The sequence below is a fragment of the Panthera pardus genome, unplaced genomic scaffold (assembly GCF_024362965.1).
Source record: "Panthera pardus isolate Hobbes unplaced genomic scaffold, ASM2436296v1 HiC_scaffold_1, whole genome shotgun sequence".
Classification (NCBI taxonomy): domain Eukaryota; kingdom Metazoa; phylum Chordata; class Mammalia; order Carnivora; family Felidae; genus Panthera; species Panthera pardus.
The window spans coordinates 38,438,419-38,457,361 of record NW_026526654.1 but is presented as its reverse complement, the minus strand read 5'-3'; the positions used below and the strand labels follow the sequence as shown (position 1 = coordinate 38,457,361).

Below are 18,943 nucleotides of genomic sequence, written 5' to 3'. Positions count from 1 at the left end.
AAGCAGAAAATGCCTCAATGAATTCTTCCCTTACCCTTTGAATCAGCTTGCACTTTAAAATGTTGTGCTTTTTTATTTTAGTTGGGAATCTATTTATATTCTTGTTAATGGGAAGATATTAGGGACTTTTGTTACAAACGCACCAGTGCTGTGTGTTAAGGGCTGGAAGCAGGGGCAGGGAGATAAAGGGAAGATGAGAAACAGAAAACACGGACAAAAAGAGCCAAGAATTATAAGATGGCTGATAATGTTACAGAAAGTTCAAAAAATAAGGAAAATTATAGATGGATAAGTAAATAACGACATAGGTTCTATTGTTCTATTGAGCATTTTGATTATGTAGCTTTTTAAGTTACTTATGTTAGCCTAAAAATGATAAGGAACTACAGTTCATATGCATTTTTTTCTATACCCAGATAAACCATATTCACGAGAATTCTGATTGGCCATGGATATATCTGGTCCTAGAACAAGAGGAAGTCTTGTTAAGCATTCCCCAGAGAGAAGAGGTCTTTCCAGGGCTACTAATGCTCTCTCCTGCAGGGTAAAGTGCCTTCTCAACTGGATGCCCACGCAATGACATTGCTTCCCTGGTGAGTTTCCCCTCTATGACAGCTCGCAACTCCTGAGAACTGCTTTGTTACAAGACTGTCATGCTTCCCCCCAATTTTCACAGTTGTGGGGGCATTTCTTAAAATCATGTTATCCCTGAAAGCCGACCAAGCAATCTGTGGGAGAGAAGGGCAAAGGGAGGTAGGCATGCCTTTTCCCTCCCTTGAATTTCTCTACACTTGTCTGGGACTTTTCCAAAACTACCCCATGGTGGCAGTTCACCCTAAAGTTTTACTTTTGTGTATTGCTGCCATCCAAATTATATTTATACTTTTATAGTCAGTTCCCTGTGCTAGGCATGGCTGATATTTTTCAGGACAGCGTGTATTTGAAATTGGAAAAATTAAATGTTTGGCCAAGTTATGCTCCATGGAAACACCACTCCCATGAAACGCACCTGGAACAAAAGAAATATTTGGACATATAATTTTAATAAATGCTGCATACTATCTATCCCTCTTGGTTAGCTGCAATGCACATTAGTATATCAAAGCTCTGAGAAGTCCTGTAGAAACGATCCATTTCACTGCATTTAACCCAGTTCCCAATGAACTTAACATCCCTTTTTGGAGTAGCACCTGTGTATGTGCTATATAATTGGTTTGGAGAGGTATACTATTCAGCAAAGAACAGCTGAGGTACTCCAGACATGAAAAGAACTAACAGTTAATGAAATAGGACCAAGATCAAACAGGGATGATAAGAAGTATGATCAATCCATTTTCTTTTTTTTTTTTTAATGTTTATTTATTTTTGAGAGACAGAGCATGAGCTGGGGAGGGGCAGAGAGAGAGGAAGACACAGAATCTGAAGTAGGCCCCAGGTTCCAAGCTGTCAGCACAGGGCCCGACACAGGGCTCGAACTCATGAACCATGAGATCATGACATGAGCCGAAGTCCAATGCTTAACCAACTGAGCCACCCAGGCACCTCTGATGATTCCATTTTCTAATCCCACTTAATAACCTGCTCCCTATCTATTCAGAGTTGGCCAACAGAAGAAGTTGATATCCCTAGCATTGTTGCCTAGAAACACTGGCACAAAATTAGCAACCAAAATTAAACTTAAATACGCTTTTGAACTGTCTGCCTGTGTAAGCTGAAACACCACTAGAATTTGCTTCAATTACTTAACCCTTAGATCAGCCAGTAGAATTTATTATATCATCATTTTTAACACCCAAATTACTATTCATATTTTTAAAGCCGGTGATGAAAGATGTTTCTGAAGCTGTGAGGTTGATTCGTCACACAGTGTATCCCAAATTGACCTTCATCTTAGGGTTCATACTCCATGCTTCAGTTTCTTCAAAGAACACAATTATAAAAGTGCAACCCCCAAATCAATGAGATGACATATTAGTTAAAAATATTCAAGTCTCTCTGACAAGGGAGACTCTTCTGGCAGCTGTTTTCTAAATAGTACGGAGAAATTATAATAGTTATACCTTCCATACACCACACCCCCAGCAAGTTGGAGAGGTTGCCACAAACGTAGATACATTTAGTCCTGCATTACAGTTGAAGACCTGACCATGCAATGACTTTATACACTGTGAGACTGAATTTTCTTTCTTTTTACAAGCTACCTTGCCTAGTGAAATTGGACAATTTATCACACAATTGCCTGCAGCAAATTTAGTATATGCAAGTGATTAGTTTGTCTCTTCCCCAAGCAGCTTTGATGCTGTTGGGTAAGAGTGGCAGCAGAAACAGAAGGTCACTTATAACACACATTCTCTAGGGAACCACTAATGGGCTATTGACCCTTTCCCACATCAGGTCGATGTGTCATATTTGATTCTGGTTCCTTGAGATATAATTTCCAAGTGGTGATGGTTCAAAGTCCACACAAGATGGGTTGTCATATCAAGTTTTAAGCATGGCATTATTCACGCCCACGAAAGGCAGGTGCCAGCTGATTGGATTGGAGATAATTTTACCATTTCCATCTAGCCCAAGGCAAAGCAAAAATACACTATTGACAACATTGGTTAAGTTTAAATAACCACGTATGAATTATATTTTCATTCTTGGGTTACCTGGGTGGCTCAGTCAGTTGAGCATCCAACTCTTGCTTTCAGCTCAGGTCATGATCTCACAGTTCATGGGTTCAAGCCCCATGTCAGACTCTGTGCTAATAGTGAAGAGCCTGCTTGGGATTCTCTCTCTCTCCCTCTCTCTCTGCCCCTCCCCTGCTCATGCTTTCTCTCTCTCAAAACATATAAATAAACTAAAAAAGAATCACTCTTGTACTTAACATCTTTCCCCCCCTCTCCCTTTAGCCTATTTCCATGAGGTTTGGGAAAGCAAGTCAACATTTTTGGTAAGGTGTGTCACTGGTCTATTATTTATTTATTTCTAACGTTTATTTATTATTTATAGACAGAGACAGAGCATGAGCATGGGAGGCACAGAGAGAGAGGAAGACACAAAATCCGAAGCAGGCTCCAGGCTCTGAGCTGTCAGCACAGAGCCCTACATGGAGCTCGAACTCACAAACCGCGAGATCATGACCTGAGCTGAAGTCTGATGCTTAACTGACTGAGCCCCCCAGGGGCCCCACTGGTCTATTATTTAAAGAAAATTTAATGAGTCCCTTTTTTTTTGGCAACTAATGGATTTTATTGCACTGCCATGAAAAAAAAATTTTCTGTGAAAGATTTAAAACTATTTCAGATAAAATATTAGGTTCAGTCAACAATCCCTAATGTAAGAGAATTGGTGCAGACAATCAGAAAGGTCAAATGGACAAGTGAGCCTTACTTTTTAAATTTAAAATGTGACTTTTTTTTTTAATCCAGAATAGAATTACCTCTATGCATTCCAAGATCACATATTAAAGTTGATAGGTGTTTGAACAGCATAGTCAAACCAACACGTTATCTATGTACGTCGTTTTTCTCCAACCGTAGAGAAGAGACCAAAGAACACTCAGAGGTGGGAGGAAGCCAGCATGGTGATGAAATGCTTTTCTTAGCTCAATGGCACATTGGCAACTAAAGAACTGTTGTTGGGGAAGAGTGGGGGCTTTTTGAGGTGGAATAGTAGAGGTGGGTGAAAAGAAAGAGCTGGAGAACTACAGACGACAACACAGCGGGTGGAAGGAAGGTCCTCTCTGTCCAAAAAGGGTGCAGTTTTTCCTTGATCCCCACCCTGTGCTGCATGTGGAAGCAGATTTCTCTCCCGCTCACCTTGTATATCTTACAGCCTAGACTCCGGACTCACAGCCAGGAGGGTGTGGACGTGGGAAAACAGCAACAGGAGGTGGAAATTGAAAGTTTCCTTGAATTTTCAAGACCTCAGGCCCCGGTAGTAGATTTAGAAAGCAGGTATATAACAAGCTTTCAATTTCTGGTGGCAGTAAACTTAGTTTGAAATCATCGATTTAGAAAGAGGGAGGTTTGAGCTCTCTAAGACCCACTAAATTACTGAGCCAGGCCAATTTATGATCTTCTGTGTGTTGCTGCAAAGAAAATTTTCCCTGCAGGTAAACTGTCTATCTGGAGCCAGAGTTATTAGAAGCAATTTTATGAGTGGGATCATTAATTATGACCTATGAAATTTTAATAAGTACCTTCTTCGGATCTTCTGTAGGAGCTGAGATCAAAGTGGCTCCAAACCATTGACACAAACTTGGTCATCAGGAAGTCTGGCAAGCTTGCAAGGATTTGGGATCTCTATGCATTCTTCTATTTTCTTTGCTGAGGTTTTGTTAAAGGCATATATACATACATATGGATGTGCACACACACACATGCGCGTGCACACACACACACACAAAACCCACATACACATGCATATATTGCAGCTTCAACAGATTTTTATTTACTTAATCCTGGTGGTCATAACTGACTTCATTCTTAAAATGTATTTGTATTTCTTAAGTACTACTTTTCTTTTTTAACTATAACTAAGAGAATCTATGGTGTGGTTGGAACATAAATGAACGTGAAGTAACGTACATTTATCCCCGGTCTGTCATATAACAGAAATATTCCCTTGGGCAACTGACTTAACTGAACTGGGCTTCTGTGTCTTACTCGTGTGAACCACTCGTGTGGCATGAGAGCTAATGGGAAAACAGTGCTACATGTTTATTAATATGTTTGTCTTTCAAATCTAAAATTCAATGGATACATGTTTCTCTAGATTCCAGTAAAATGAGGGCAATAACAGTACCTGCTTTAACCTTCACCTGCTGTGAAGACAGAAAGAAGATAATCCTTGTAAGGCACCTCAAGGGGTATCTAGCACACAGCACACATCCCACGGGTGTTCATTCTTCTCTTATTATCTTTATTATCTCTGCTACATGGGAGGGAACAAAGGCATTTTAAAGAATATCTGGTTCAAAAAAAGCTCTGAAAAGTGGAATAAGTGAAATTAAAGATCCATCATCTGGGGCATTGGGTGTTCCTAAAGCTGTTTAGTGACTGATATATGCTGTAGGTGTTATAAGTGTGTAATATCTTCCTCCCATTTCTCCGAAATTAATATTTTTTGTTGTACACATGGATAATGAAAACCCTCAATTAAAGAGTAAGGAGAGGGAAGGAAAAGAAAGAAAAGAGAAAAGAACAGAGAAGAGAAGAGAAAAGAAAAAAGAAAAGAAAAGGAAAGAAAGGAAAGGAAAGGGAAAGGAAAGGGAAGGAAAGGAAAGGAAAGAAAAGAAAAAAGAAGAGAAGAGAAGAGAAGAGAAGAAAAGAAAAGAAAAGAAAAGAAAAGAAAAGAAAAGAAAAGAAAAGAAAAAAGAAAAGAGGTGCTCCTGGATGCTTCTCTTAGAGCCCTACTAAAATTGACTATACGATATAAGGTCTTAGTAGAGAAATCAAAATCATGGGACTCACCTGGCTAGTTCTCTATGAGACAAGGCTGGTCAGATCAACAGTCCAACAGATCACTTTCTTCTATATATGATAGAAGTAAGCAGAAATGATTTTGCTGTTTATGTCATTCCTGAGTCTAGCTTAGAAAATTGTACATTTCCTGCTATGTATCTGGAAAAAGTTTTATATGCTGAACTTTTGCTAAAGTTACAAATTACTATCAAAACCAGTTGGCTGTCTGGTTAAAATTATTTTAGTTTTTTAATGAATAGCTTACCGGTCAAAGCATTATTTTGTAATTAGCTCTCATGTCTCAGCAGTATGTCCAATGGATGACTAGTATATCCTGTTAGGCTGGGCTTTCCTTGGCAGACTAGCTCAAATTCTAGCTGTACCCATGCCATCATGTTCAATCCTGTCTTCTCTAGACCCTTCTGCTGGCATTGCCAATGACCTCCATCTGCAGGATAGAGTCCCTTGAGTTCCACAGTCATCCTGATCTGGTCAGAAGGTCAGCACCAGTCTTCAGCCCACAATGGCAAGGTAGGGGTCCTGCTGACCTAAACCTCATCTCTGTTATTCCTTCCCTGCTTCCCTCACCCCTGGCCTAGACTGCAGACTGGATTTCTGCCTTCATTTCCCTCCAATCCTCCAGGTGCAGCTGGAACTGGAACTCTGTTCTATTCCCTGAGCTGCATGGATGAATCTCGTATCCCGGCCAGGAACTGAGCTGATGCTGAGCGGACACAGCAGCCACCTGGCAGCCTTTGGTACCAGCTGCTCCTTGATGGCATGTGCCTTATCCAGGTATTCATGTCTGGACTTAACCCAACTCCGGACCAGGCTCAAGAATGCCACCCCATTTGCAAGAATCAGTCTCTAGAACTGGTTTCCTTTCTCCAAACTCTTTTCTTACCTGGCCCAGGCTCTTCCTCACCACCAGGGCTACTGACACCTCTGTAGGCTCTTGAGTCAGATAAGTAAGGTTATTACATCTGTCAGCCATTCCTCCTTCTCCACACTACCTTAATTACCGCCAGCAGGGATTAGGATGGCACTAACTTGAGCTCTCTTTCCTTTCTGCAATGCTAACATAACAGTTTTCAAGAACTCACTCTGGTACCCTTCTCACCCTCCACGCCTACTTCTGTTTGTGAGCACAGTCACTCTGTGGGCCTACCAAGGGTCACTGTCACTCCTGATCATGTTCTTATGACCCTGTCCCATACCCCTCACAGCCTCTTGGAAATGCACTCCAGGGAAGATGGCAAGTAAAGTAGGTTGTAAGTTGTGGCATTTCAGTGATTTCTTGGATAAATTGAATCAATGAATATTCCAGGGATGATATTTTATAGCTGTCTCTATTTTCACGTAAAGGAAGGGTCTTTGGCTTGCTTACTTTGCAGGCTATTGAGTGGACCAAATGAGATTAAGTACATGAAACCACTTGTCAACTCTCAAGTGCCATGCAGATGCAGTTACTCAATATAGTTGAGCTATATCCATTCATTACTAATTTTAGTTTCCAATATGGTATTGGATTTATTTATTCTGCTTATGTAGTAGATACAAATTTTTCAGAAGGTAGACGTCCATAAAAAGAGATTGTTACTTTCTAAAACTCAATCTAATCTCTGCTTTGAACCTCATTCCCCCAGGTAACAGAGTACTTAATTTTTGTCAAACACCGCTAAATTGGTGTTTTCTGACATTTCAAGATTTCCCCAGGCTCCATTTATGTTCTGGGAAACATCACAGCTGGGCTACAGGGAAAGAAGTAGGAGACAGATTCCTGGTTTTCAGCTGACATCACCCTTGTTTCAGCACCCTCTGCTGATGCCCGAGTTCCCATCAGCCTCCAGCGCCCCTTGCCTTCTCTGCTTCCAGTCCACAGTCCTTCTCTCAGGCACTCGTTCCTCTTTTGGAGTCAGAGAAGCATTTGGATTCCCTCACTCAGCACTGATAGAGATTGGAGAAACTGACCCGCTATGCTGAAAACCACCACATAGCTCTTTCCACCACCCTTGTGCTCCACAAGATGGAAGCAAACAGGCTAAATCTTTGCTTTTCTGACTTGCCTCCATCTCCACAGACAAAAGAAATTTTTAGCAAGAGTAACATGAACTTACAGAAAACTCACCCAGCATTCTTCCCAAATCTATTGTTTGGCTAAGCGAAACTTCAGCTCTCATATTCCAATGCTCAAGCTTTTGAGCCTAAAATTCCTTCCTCAACCAATAGCTTCTATTAAAACTTACAAAACTCTATCTGAAGAGTTTATGCTTTCTTGTTCCTTTTCTCAAAGCAGTTTTCTCCAGATGCTGCCTGTAAGGAGGGAACAAGTCCTAAGGTAAAAAAAAAAAGTTCTATATCTGGACTGTATGGGGATGACATAGGGATATATATTTTCAAAACTCATTGAACTCTTTACTTAACATACGTGCATTTTCTTACATGTAAATTATACTCGATCAGGTTGATTAAAAATATTTAAATACATGTGTGCACACATACATACACACTCACACATAGGACAATATTGAAATATTTCCCCCATTACACTGATCCGTTTTGCCTTCTTTCCTAATAAGCACATCCTAACTATATTGTGGAGATTAAAATATGCCTTTTTAAATTTGAAGATTTTTTTCCTTATGACATTCCTTTAGTTCTTAATCTTTCTTACTTTAGCATGCATCAAACTTACTCTCCTTATTCCTTATTTTTCCTTTCTATAATTTTGATTTTATTGGCTTATGCCAGCTACTTTCTTTCTGCTCTGTATATGAATGAAATACATGTTGTTGTAGTTTGTTCCATAGACATTTGTGCTGAGCTAGGTGAGTGAGGGCATACTCCAGGGACAACTCAGATATTCTTAACGATTAAGATCCTTAGACTGAAGAGGCACCTGGGTGGCTCCATCAGTTAAGCTTCTGACTTTGGCTCAGGTCATGATCTCACAGCTTGTGAGTTCAAGCTCCCCATCAGGCTCTAGGCTGACAGCTCATAGCCTGGAGTCTGCTTCAGATCCTATCTCTGACTCCCTCTGCCCCTGTCCCACTCACACATTCTCTCTCTCTCTCTCTCTCTCTCTCAAATATAAATAAACTTAAAAAAAAAAAAAGATTCTTGGGCTGAAGATGCCTAACCCTGAACAGGCATCAGACATTTTCTATAGCATGACTGTTCTTTGCATTGATGCCTTTTTTTCCCCAATAAAAATTTATTAATAACCCACATTTTTGCAAGAGTCATTAATGAGATGTTAATTTTTTTTATTCCCCAAATGACTTGACTGCTAAGAACATGAAACATTAAAACAGTCTGCCTATATTTCTGGTTTGTCGTAAAAGTGTTGAACACCTATGTGTGTTCATGATTGAAATGATGGATTCTTAGATTGTACTTTTTTTAAAACATTCCTAAGACATTTTTATTTGAGTATTTATAAAATGGCACAAATGGCACAGTCTCATAAACCATCTGTTTAGCTCCTATCGGGACTCAAGCCCAAGATAGGCCTCTTCTTTCCAGCACTTTTTTTTCCAATAAATAATTTGTCATGATGGTCTTGTTCTGTCTGAGGGGCACTTTGTTTAAGTCAATTCAATGCTCCTCCATTACTCTACATAACACAGTAAGAGGCATCAAGTTGGTTGAATATCTGTAAAGATCAAGACTACAAGATTTCTTGTGATCATTTGTATGCACTCAGTCATTTAGCAGGTTGATTTCAAAGACAATGGTAAAGAATCAATCCCAGACTCAATTCAAAACTATGGTTATGTGCTGCTTTGGGCTTCTTTTTTATGATACAAAAAAATACTGCCTTTAGGAGTATACACACCTCCAAAGAATCGATGTCCTTGTGCAAATATGATGCTACTCTTTGCATTCCTGTATGGCTGGAGCCTTTCTGCACCATGCATTAATGGACTTAGTTCTTTTGTTGACTGTTCCCATTGGTTTTTACAACCCAAACTTTGGGTGTCCTTTACGAAAGTACCTTTCCTTTTTTACACAGCATTTGCATCAAGACTGCTCTTTCCATTGCTCTGATCGTCCAGCCATCTCTTGTGCTGCTACAGTAATTACAATAAGCAGCTTTTCAGTTTTCTCCCATTCGTCATCATGAATATTAAATTTCCTATAACTGTTCCTTTTCCAGAAAATATGCTGCTTTTTTTGTCAGACACTCAAAAGAGTTATTACCGTTACGAGGTCATTATTGATTTCTAAAGTGATCAGAAGGAATTTCCCCCAGTTTTATTGAAAAATAATTGACCTATACCACAACATACATTTAAGGCATACAGCGTGATGGTTTGATTTACATATATTGTGAAATGATTCCTATAACAGGATCAGCTAATATCCAACATCTCCTATAGATACAATATAAAGAAAAGAAAGTAGAAGAGAAAAAAAATTCTCCACCTACTCTATTTTTTAATTCTACAATTTTAAGTTGGGTAAAATTGTACCAATATGTCATCACAAAAAAGTGTTTTTCCCTTTCACATATAATTTTGTGAGTTCTCAATGCATCGATATTATGTAGATTATAGCATAGATATTTATTTAAATAAATTAATCATTGAAAAGTCATTATATATCTTTGTCTTTGTTTCTAGTTCTTTTGCAATAACACTGATGCCAGTGAATGTCAGTCATTCTCTAGGGAGTTTGAGAGGATCCAGGGATCTGTAGGTAATTGATAACATCAGAAAATGTGAGTACATAAATTGTACACCAAATTTGACTTTAAAAATGGTGACAACGTGTAAAACTGATATCATTATCACTAAAGTCATTTATTTATTTTTTAAGTTTTTAAGTTTATTTATTTACTTCGAGAGAGAGTATGAGCACATGAATGGGGGAGGGGCAGAGAGAGAGGGAGCAAGAGAATCCCAAGCAGACTCCACACTATCAGAGCAGAGCCCAACTCAGGGCTCGACTCACAAACCATGAGATCATGCCCTGAGCCAAAATTAAGAGTCAGATGCTTAACCAACTGAGCCACCCAGGCGCCCCACCAAAATCTTTTATTAAATAGCCAATTGAGCATGACATCTGGCTTTTATCCTCCAAGAGAAATTTTTGCCAATAAGCAACTGTTCACTTGATTACCTTCAGCAATCACAAGTCCCTGGTGATTACAGAGGAGTGTCTGAATTTGATGAATTACATTTGGACTTCCAGCATTATATGTCATTGGCACATGCAATATTAGTGGCTTTCTTTTGCCACTTTCAAGTCTAAATTACTTTTATAAAGAATCAAATGATTTCTATTGAACTTGATATATCGCCTGGAAAAAGTTACTCTCAAAATACAATTTTCTGTTTTATATCATTATGGATAGTGATGTATATAATTGCTACTACCGTATTATATTGAGGTCCTAGGTCAATCAGAATTAACTAATTCAACAGCATCCCATAATCAGTATTTCATTTCCTTATTATATATAATTTTGTGAAAATGAGGGAAAGCACAAAACCCAGCTGGCATTGAGACATAGGGGTTGGTGGGTGGTAGTATGAGGGTCAACAGAGTCACAGCCAAATTCCATTTCTCCACATAGAGTAAAACTTTATCTCTATGATAACCACATTATGATTTTGAAAACTCTTGAATTATTTTGTATGTAGCTTTAAAATATTCTCAAGCCAAGGTTAAAACAATAATAGGCTTAATTGGTAGGTTCACCTTATAATTAATCTAAATATTCCACATTCCAGAGAACCAAATTTTATGATTGGTTTTCACTTCATATTAGTAAGGATACAGATTGGAGCAAAAAGAGTCATCATATCACAGAACATAATTCTCCCTCTTCTATAATGTTTTAGATGCCCATCTCCTTAGAAAAACTTAAGTTAATTATATTTCTTGGCAGGATGGACCCTAAAGATTGCTTCCAGTCTTAAATTCTCAAGATTATTGATGAAGAATTAAAAAAAAAAATTAACGTTTATTTCTTTTTGAGAGACAAAAAGAGATAGAGCATGAGTGGGGGGAGGAGTAGAGACAAAGGGAGACACAGAATCCAAAGCAGGCCCCAGGCTCTGAGCTGTCAGTACAGAGCCGGATGTGGGGCTTGAACTCACAGACTATGAGATCATGACCTGAGCTGAAGTCAGGTGCTTAACCAACTAATCCACCCAGGAGCCCCTGAAATTTTTTTTTAATTCCAATTCATTTCAATAAATTTCAAATCATACATTATAAACAAAAGAGTGCTTTGCTATATTCAAATATATACAGAATATTTGATGTGGTTTCCATTATGGAATCCATTATCCTGGTTGAATATTAAAATTTATCTCCTCTACACGGGATTTGTATTCATTCTAACATCCTTCATTCTTTGGAGATTGATAGAAATCTTCTGAGGCTTTTTTTCAGGTAGATATTTTTAAGGTAAAAAAGGAAAAAGACTTCAAATACAGCTTTGGCTTGAAATAAAAACCTTACGGTTTTCATAGTCAAACAAACTTCAAAAATGGAAGTCCTAGAAGAAAGAAGATTTGAAATTTGGCCAGTTGGTTTAACTGTGAGATCACAACATTACTTTTAAGGCTCACTGAAACACTGGGTCATTCTGTGGTACTCCCAAAGAAAGGAAAAGAGAAATTGATTGGTTTATGCATGGCCAATGCACTCCCAAATAGTTCATTGCAAAGTAATGCATATTGAAAAAGACAGTTTAAAGTTCCCACACACTAATGGGTCTGATGGGCTCTGAATTAGCTGGCACCTTTTTCGAAAAAGATCTGGGCGTCATTATGAACAGCTCAATTAAGATGTCTGCTCAATGGGCTACATTGGGCCAAAAAAAGCAAATAGACTGCTGGATGAATTAATAAAGGGAGAGATAATGTGAAAATATTATAATGGCCTTGCATAAACCTTGATGAGTGGGGGTAGTTTCAGTGCCTCCTGCCTAAATTTAGATGAGTAAATCAGCTTCTCCCATCATGGATCACTTGACTCATTTCCAGAGGAACTCTCTGGGTACAGTTTTCCTGACTCTGGGAGTCAGTAGGCAGGTGCCTGTAACATCAGAAACATCATTCTTACCACATCTGTTTGGCTGCTGATGCCTTTGGATGGGGTCTCCTCACCTTTTTTCTTCTGACTCAGCATAGGCAAACTTCCTGCCTGTTTACAGAGTGCCATGAAAGTTGGGAAGAGGAAATGTGATGGTACACGGAAGTCTAACATCCCAGGAGCAACATATTAATAAACACTTCAGGGATTTATAACCTTGTCTTAGAAATGGGTTCAAAAAGTTTTTGGATGCTCGAGAGGTTTCCCCAAATTTGATAAAACATCCCACTGCAAGCTATAATAATCCCATTTCACCTAAGCCATACCTCTCCTTTCCAATAGTCCATGCCTCAGAATAGGGAAGACAAATAGATCTGCATAATTAGGATCCTCAAGTCATTTCCTCTGTGAGAAAATTCACCTTTCTTTGAAAAAGCTACAAGAATTTAAAAGAAGACAAAATCAATCTCATGTCCATTCAGGTTTCTTACTCCAATCCTCTCCAATGGTCATACACATTTATGATGACTATATTATTTGTGTGTGTGTGTGTGTGTGTGTGTGTGTGTTGTGTGCATGAGTATGTGTGTATTCTTAGTTTTATTAATGACTCTTCTCAGCAGCTCAGTTAAGAAATGAATTTCTATAGGAAATGTTGAAAACAGATACACGGCAGTTGCCCCCAGTTATCAAATGAGCTGGAAACAAATTCTCCCATCAGGTTATGTACAGAGCTTGAAACATTTTTAATCAAAACCATTTAGCCCCTGAAATAAAAAATATATATATAGCAAACTAACATCTCTTATGATCCTAAAACAATCCTGAAAATCTTAAAGCCTGAAAACAACAAAGTCCTAGAAAAGTTAGATAATCTAACTGGGTCATTTGAACTTCTTTTTGGCCTCCAAGGAGAGATTAGTACCAGTCTCTAAACTTTCACACTAATGCTCAATCCACTAGACCAGTACTGTTATAGGTACCGTTTGTTACAGGTACAGAAATGGAGAATAAAAGCATAAAAACTTTTATAACAATTTGGCATCACCATGACAACCAAGAACATGATTTTGTATTTTAGCAAAATGTCAGTCTGTGATAGTTTGAGAATTAAAAACAAACAGATAAATAAACTGTCCTCCACCATGGATACTTTAAAGGCTGGAGTACTCGACTATGTTAAATCATAGCCACTGAAGGAGTAATTTAGCATTTCAGTCAGGATCTCTGCACTTTCAGGTTTAGCCTCTGAAGCTCCACGTAAGAGAGAAAATAAGCAAATCGACATGAAATCAAAACACATCCACATGGGAATGCTGAGACTCACCTTCCACACTTTGACATATTAATATGTTTCAACTTCCTATTTCCCTCTAGTGGCTCTTGGTTCAGAAAATTGAGGAGGGCCTGAGAGACTGAACACAAGCAAAAAGCAAGATCAACTAAGTGCCGTCGCCTTCCTTTTAAGTTGGTGAATAAAAACCTTGAATTCTTTTTGGTATTCTTGTTTGATTTGAGGTTAGTTTCTGATTTTTTTTACTTGTGAATTACCTGCCTTATTTGAGTATCATCAGTAGTGTCGTTTAAAAGACTGTAGTGTAATATATTTGCATATTGGTTTCTTAAGATTTACAATCATAACCATCAGGTTCACAAACAGGAGAAAAAGGGTAGAGTATCCAAGAGATCTAAGAAATAAAATAATGATTCTTTTGTTGATAGTTTATAATTCTCTCTTTGAAGGAGGGACATGCTGCTGGTTATTCCTATCAGATATCAAAGAGTTAATAGCCACTTTTTGGAGAAATGTTGACCAACATGAATGCAGAGTTGGGTCTAAGTGTGATCCTTCAGAGCATATTGATAAAGGAAATGCAGAACAGCATTGATTTCACTGCTGCCAAAGTGCCCAGGCTTCGATCTATGACCATATTGACCCCATTCCCAGAACAAAATGTAACAAAATTTACACAATAGCAGCATCAAATAGCCTCAGTTATGCTGTCTAGGATGATCACGGAGAAGTCGATTTTCAAGTTGTATCAATATTTTTGTTGAAAATGCTGTGGTTCCTGTTGAAATTGGGAGAATAGTACAGATGCATTTGATAAACAGCTTTTATTTTCTCTTGGGTAACAATGCCACACATATCCTCCTTAGAGTAAAAAGATTTTAAGAGTTCCCGTTGGGGGAGGGGGGAGATAATGATGTTGAAACCCATTATAATTCTTAAATTAATACTATATATTTCACATGTTGATATTTAGTGACCTGGAAAGATGTTTATTAAATGTTAATAAGAGACAGGTTGTATAATGTGATTCTATTTTGCTACCATATATGTATTGGGGAAAACAATCCAAAAGATATATACTTCAGAAATTTAATCATGGTGTTATCTGAGTGATAGTATTATTATTGTTTCTTTTTCTATATGTTTGTCTGTGTTTTCTCATATAGGTTTCCCCCCAGTATCTGAAAGTAGAGCATTCCTATGAAACCTTTGGTAAGCCAAAATGTCATAAAGCAAAGAAGCAATTGCCTTTATACGGAAAAGTTTTTGAGCATCCTCATACCCCAAAAATAACCTCTCTTAGACTTTCCTGATACCTTAGGACACATCTTGCTAGCAGATCCACATAATAAATTGAGAAAAAGCACAGATGCTCACAGACACAGCTCAGAGCTCTTGATTCTGAGATGCTGAGATACCGAGTGTAGTTCCCAAGGAAGGAGCTCGGCAGGTCTGCTTTCTGCTGCCTGGGGAGGGCACTGCCTCTATGACAGCTCACTGGAAAACAAACACTGAATGCTTTTAAAATTTTTTTTGTGTGTGTGTCTTTTTTGTAAAAAAAAAAAAAAAAGCGAAAATCCTCTTTGGGTTTCTCATGATTAGCGAAAACAGGTACTAAAGAAGTTTTTTCAAAAAGCAAAGTTGTATAAAGGGAAGTTTTGAAAAGCGAGTGATACCTGTATTTTTATCATAGGCATGAACTTCCCATTTTCCTTTTGAAAAAAAGAAAGAAAAGGAAATACTTTCATCCACTTTGGGGATGGAAGAATGATCTACATAATCTGCTCTTACCATTTCTCCAAGTAGGAGCTCATCTCAAATACTCAAAATTGTGTTAAGGTGTTATAATGACGGTACCCCCGCCGCCCCCCCCCCCCCCCGCCAAAATGGGAAACTTGCTTCCTTTCCTTTCCCAGGTCACCGAAACTTTGCAAATATCAGCAGAAGCAAGTATAGGATTCAGTAACTAAATTACTGGAAGAATATAAAATAAACAAAAATATATGTGTAAAAGTGTATAGAATTGTCTCAAAGTAAGTAGAAATCTCTATTCTTGAATGCATATAAAAATGGAAAATCTGGAGAGCTGGAGGAGTGTTTTCAGTCAACTAAGTAGCAGAGTTACAAGTTTTAGAAACTGAAAGACCTGGGTGTGATTTATGTCACCATCACTTATGAACAGGTTTCTTAACAGCTCAGTCTGTTGTCTCTTCTGTAAAATGAGGATGATAGTAATAACCACCTCATAGAGATTTTAAAAAACTATATCAGAATCTGTGCTGGAAGTTTAGCACATTGCCTTACGCATGTTGAGCCTTCAGTAAATCATCTCCATAAAAAAATTATTATTATTAGAAGAAAGTTTACATCTTATCCCCTCCAGATTCTCCCATGACCAGCACTATGCTCATCCCTCTGTTCCTTCCTTGGTCTTCCTCCCACGTCGGACCATATAACAAGTTCTATCTCTGCATCATAGCATTTGTACAGAGAGGGAAAGCCATTTCTCCCCCTCTACCAACATTTCCTTTGGGGAAAATTGAAGGCAATAAATTCCACATCCATTATAAGCAAATGTCACTGGGCCCAGTATACTCAGAGGAAAGAAAGAGAGTACAATATCAGAATTTTTGAAACATTAAATCTAATAGCCATGTTGATTGGGAATAGTGGAGTGATTTGTATGATCTGCTCTAAACATTCCTGAAAAGCAAAATCTCCTCCAAAAATCAGAGGAAGTAATAAAAAGACCACTGGACAAAGCAAGCAAGAGCACTGTGAATTTTACTTAAACTGGTTTGGTCATGCATAGCTCTTAGATGCTTTTGGTAGGCAAGAGGAGCCCTCAAAGAAATCTGAGGTGGGTGAGGATTCCATTGCTGCACCAGCACACACAGCTTTACTGAGGAAACCCACCCCAAGCCCAATTCTGCTGCACATACAGACATATGTCAAATAAGCATTGATTAGCAAGTAAGCCTCAGTGTACCTCAGGCAATCTGTTCTGTGACCTCGGTATGCCTTCAGGCAATCGTGAGGTGTGACCGTGTTCTTGAAGCAGGTGCCCATTACTCTTATAGTTGGTATCAGCTGAGCAGCAGTCCTAAACCAGCACCTCGGGACCACTTGGGGAATCATATCTTGTACCTGAAGATCTTAGCTACAGTCATTGTTGGAGTCTTTTTTTTTTCTTTTTTTAAACTTTTTAATGTTTATTTATATTTGAGAGAGAGAGAGAGCAGCAGAGTGGCAGAGAGAGAGGGAGACACAGAATCTGAAGCAGGCTCCAGGCTCCAAGCTGTCATCACAGAGCCCAGTGTGGGGCTCGAACCCACACACTGTGAGATCATGACCTGAGCTGAAGTCCGGCGCTTAACCAACTGAACCACTCAGGTGCCCCTTTTGTTGAATTCTTAATCCATGTTCGTGCAAGAGGAACAGAGCAGGGGAAGGATATCTTGTAAATATTTTAGCCATTTTGCATGTTTTTCCTACTTCACGATGAGAACCCATTTCTGACGTTAAACATAGTAAATAACAAGCCATTAATTTCATTTAGAGCAACTCATTCTTGACATTCACTATGTTAATTAATATCACCCCAAGTGTCAGTTGGAATATGGGTCATTTTCTACACACTTTAAGGTAGCCGTCTCCCGAGTGTGGCCCACCTGATAAAATGTTAGCCACCATCTTTGGAGAATGGATTATTGATCAAAGCAACTCCCCATTCCTGGAATTAAACATTAAACTGGTTGGTACATACATAATACTCCACTCTTTCTATACTGAAGTATTAGCATATTGCATTAAAGGCATGGTAACAAAATAAAACCTAATGCATTTGAATTAATTAGAAATGAGTAGCTCTTGAGCACCTATATGTATGAAGTTTGCTAGACACTGGGGGAGAATAAAAAGGATAAGCAAGGAACTTTGGTGTCTAGCCATTTATAACACCATCTTCAACAACTTTGACTCATTAATCTAGAGATAAATATCATTGAATTGCTCATCAGTTGTCTCCAGTCTCCTCTTAAATAGTCTTTTTGTCTGGATTCATTTTCTAGGATCTGATTTGTCATTTGGCCAGAATTCTCTCTTTCCCAAGATACCAATAGATAAAGCCTATTTGTAAATTTATTGTTTGGTTGATATCACTTTACCTGTTCCCTAGAAAAAGAGATCAGCTGTCTCTCATCTCAATCCAAGGAGCCTATAGGAACTGAGACCTGTCCTTAAAAAAAAAAAAAAATACTGCTGGTATGTTCTGCCCCAGCCAAGATCAATTTTCTGGTTGCAATGGGCTAAAAAAAAACCTCAGTGTGCTAGCAGAACAATGACTTGTGTTGTATCTTTTCCTCAGTGTGAAGACTTACGAGTTTTGTGTGCATTTACTGCTCTCCTTGTTTTTATTACTTGTGGACATTTAAAAATTATAAAGCAAGAGTAAACACAATGTAGCCTCTTCATTTCACACATCGTTAGCATGTGTGTTAGGCTATCAGACTCTTAGCTACAACTATCTACTATTCGGTGACCACCTACCTTTTTAAAATTTTTATCTTAGAGAAGAAAGAGGAGGGGAAAGAGGCAGAGAAAGAGAGAGAGAGAGAGCATGGACCCAGACACGGGGCTCTATCCCACAACCCTGGGATCATGATCTGAGCTGAAATCAAGAGTTGACAACCAACTGAGCCACCCAGGCGCCCCACTTATTATGATCTAGACATTTGCTAAGTACTGTACAGGCGTGTCATTTGACCTCCACACCCTTTGTGGAGGCTTTTATTATCCCTATTTTATAGATAAGATACTGAGATATAGGAAGACAATACCAGTTGCCAAAGTTACACAGCTAGTGGGCAATGGAAGTGGACTTTAACTCAGCTCTCTGTCTCCAGCCAGCACCCTAACTACCTTATGCTACCCTGTAACCAGTCCTTTCCCCATACTGCACTAGGCCATACACAGTCCTCTTAACTATTTACAACTTAGGGCAACCTCAAACCAGAAACCTTTTCTGTATCCTCCTCAGCTCCAGGTTTATGACTTAGTAAACCATGAGTGAGTAAGGTGATACTTCCTGAAAACATTGCTTTTAAAACAGGATTCTTTTCCTGCTTTTGTTTTCATGATCATGTCA

At 38.6% G+C, this 18,943-nt stretch overlaps 1 long non-coding RNA gene across 1 annotated transcript; it reads left to right on the top strand.

Moving 5' to 3' along the window:
- The first annotated feature begins 281 nt into the window (after positions 1-281).
- On the top strand, positions 282-15,074 carry LOC109264194 (uncharacterized). The gene is made up of 3 exons (XR_002078646.2): positions 282-593; positions 13,881-14,021; positions 14,964-15,074. It is a non-coding gene; the product is annotated as an uncharacterized LOC109264194 (long non-coding RNA).
- Positions 15,075-18,943: the final 3,869 nt, after the last annotated feature.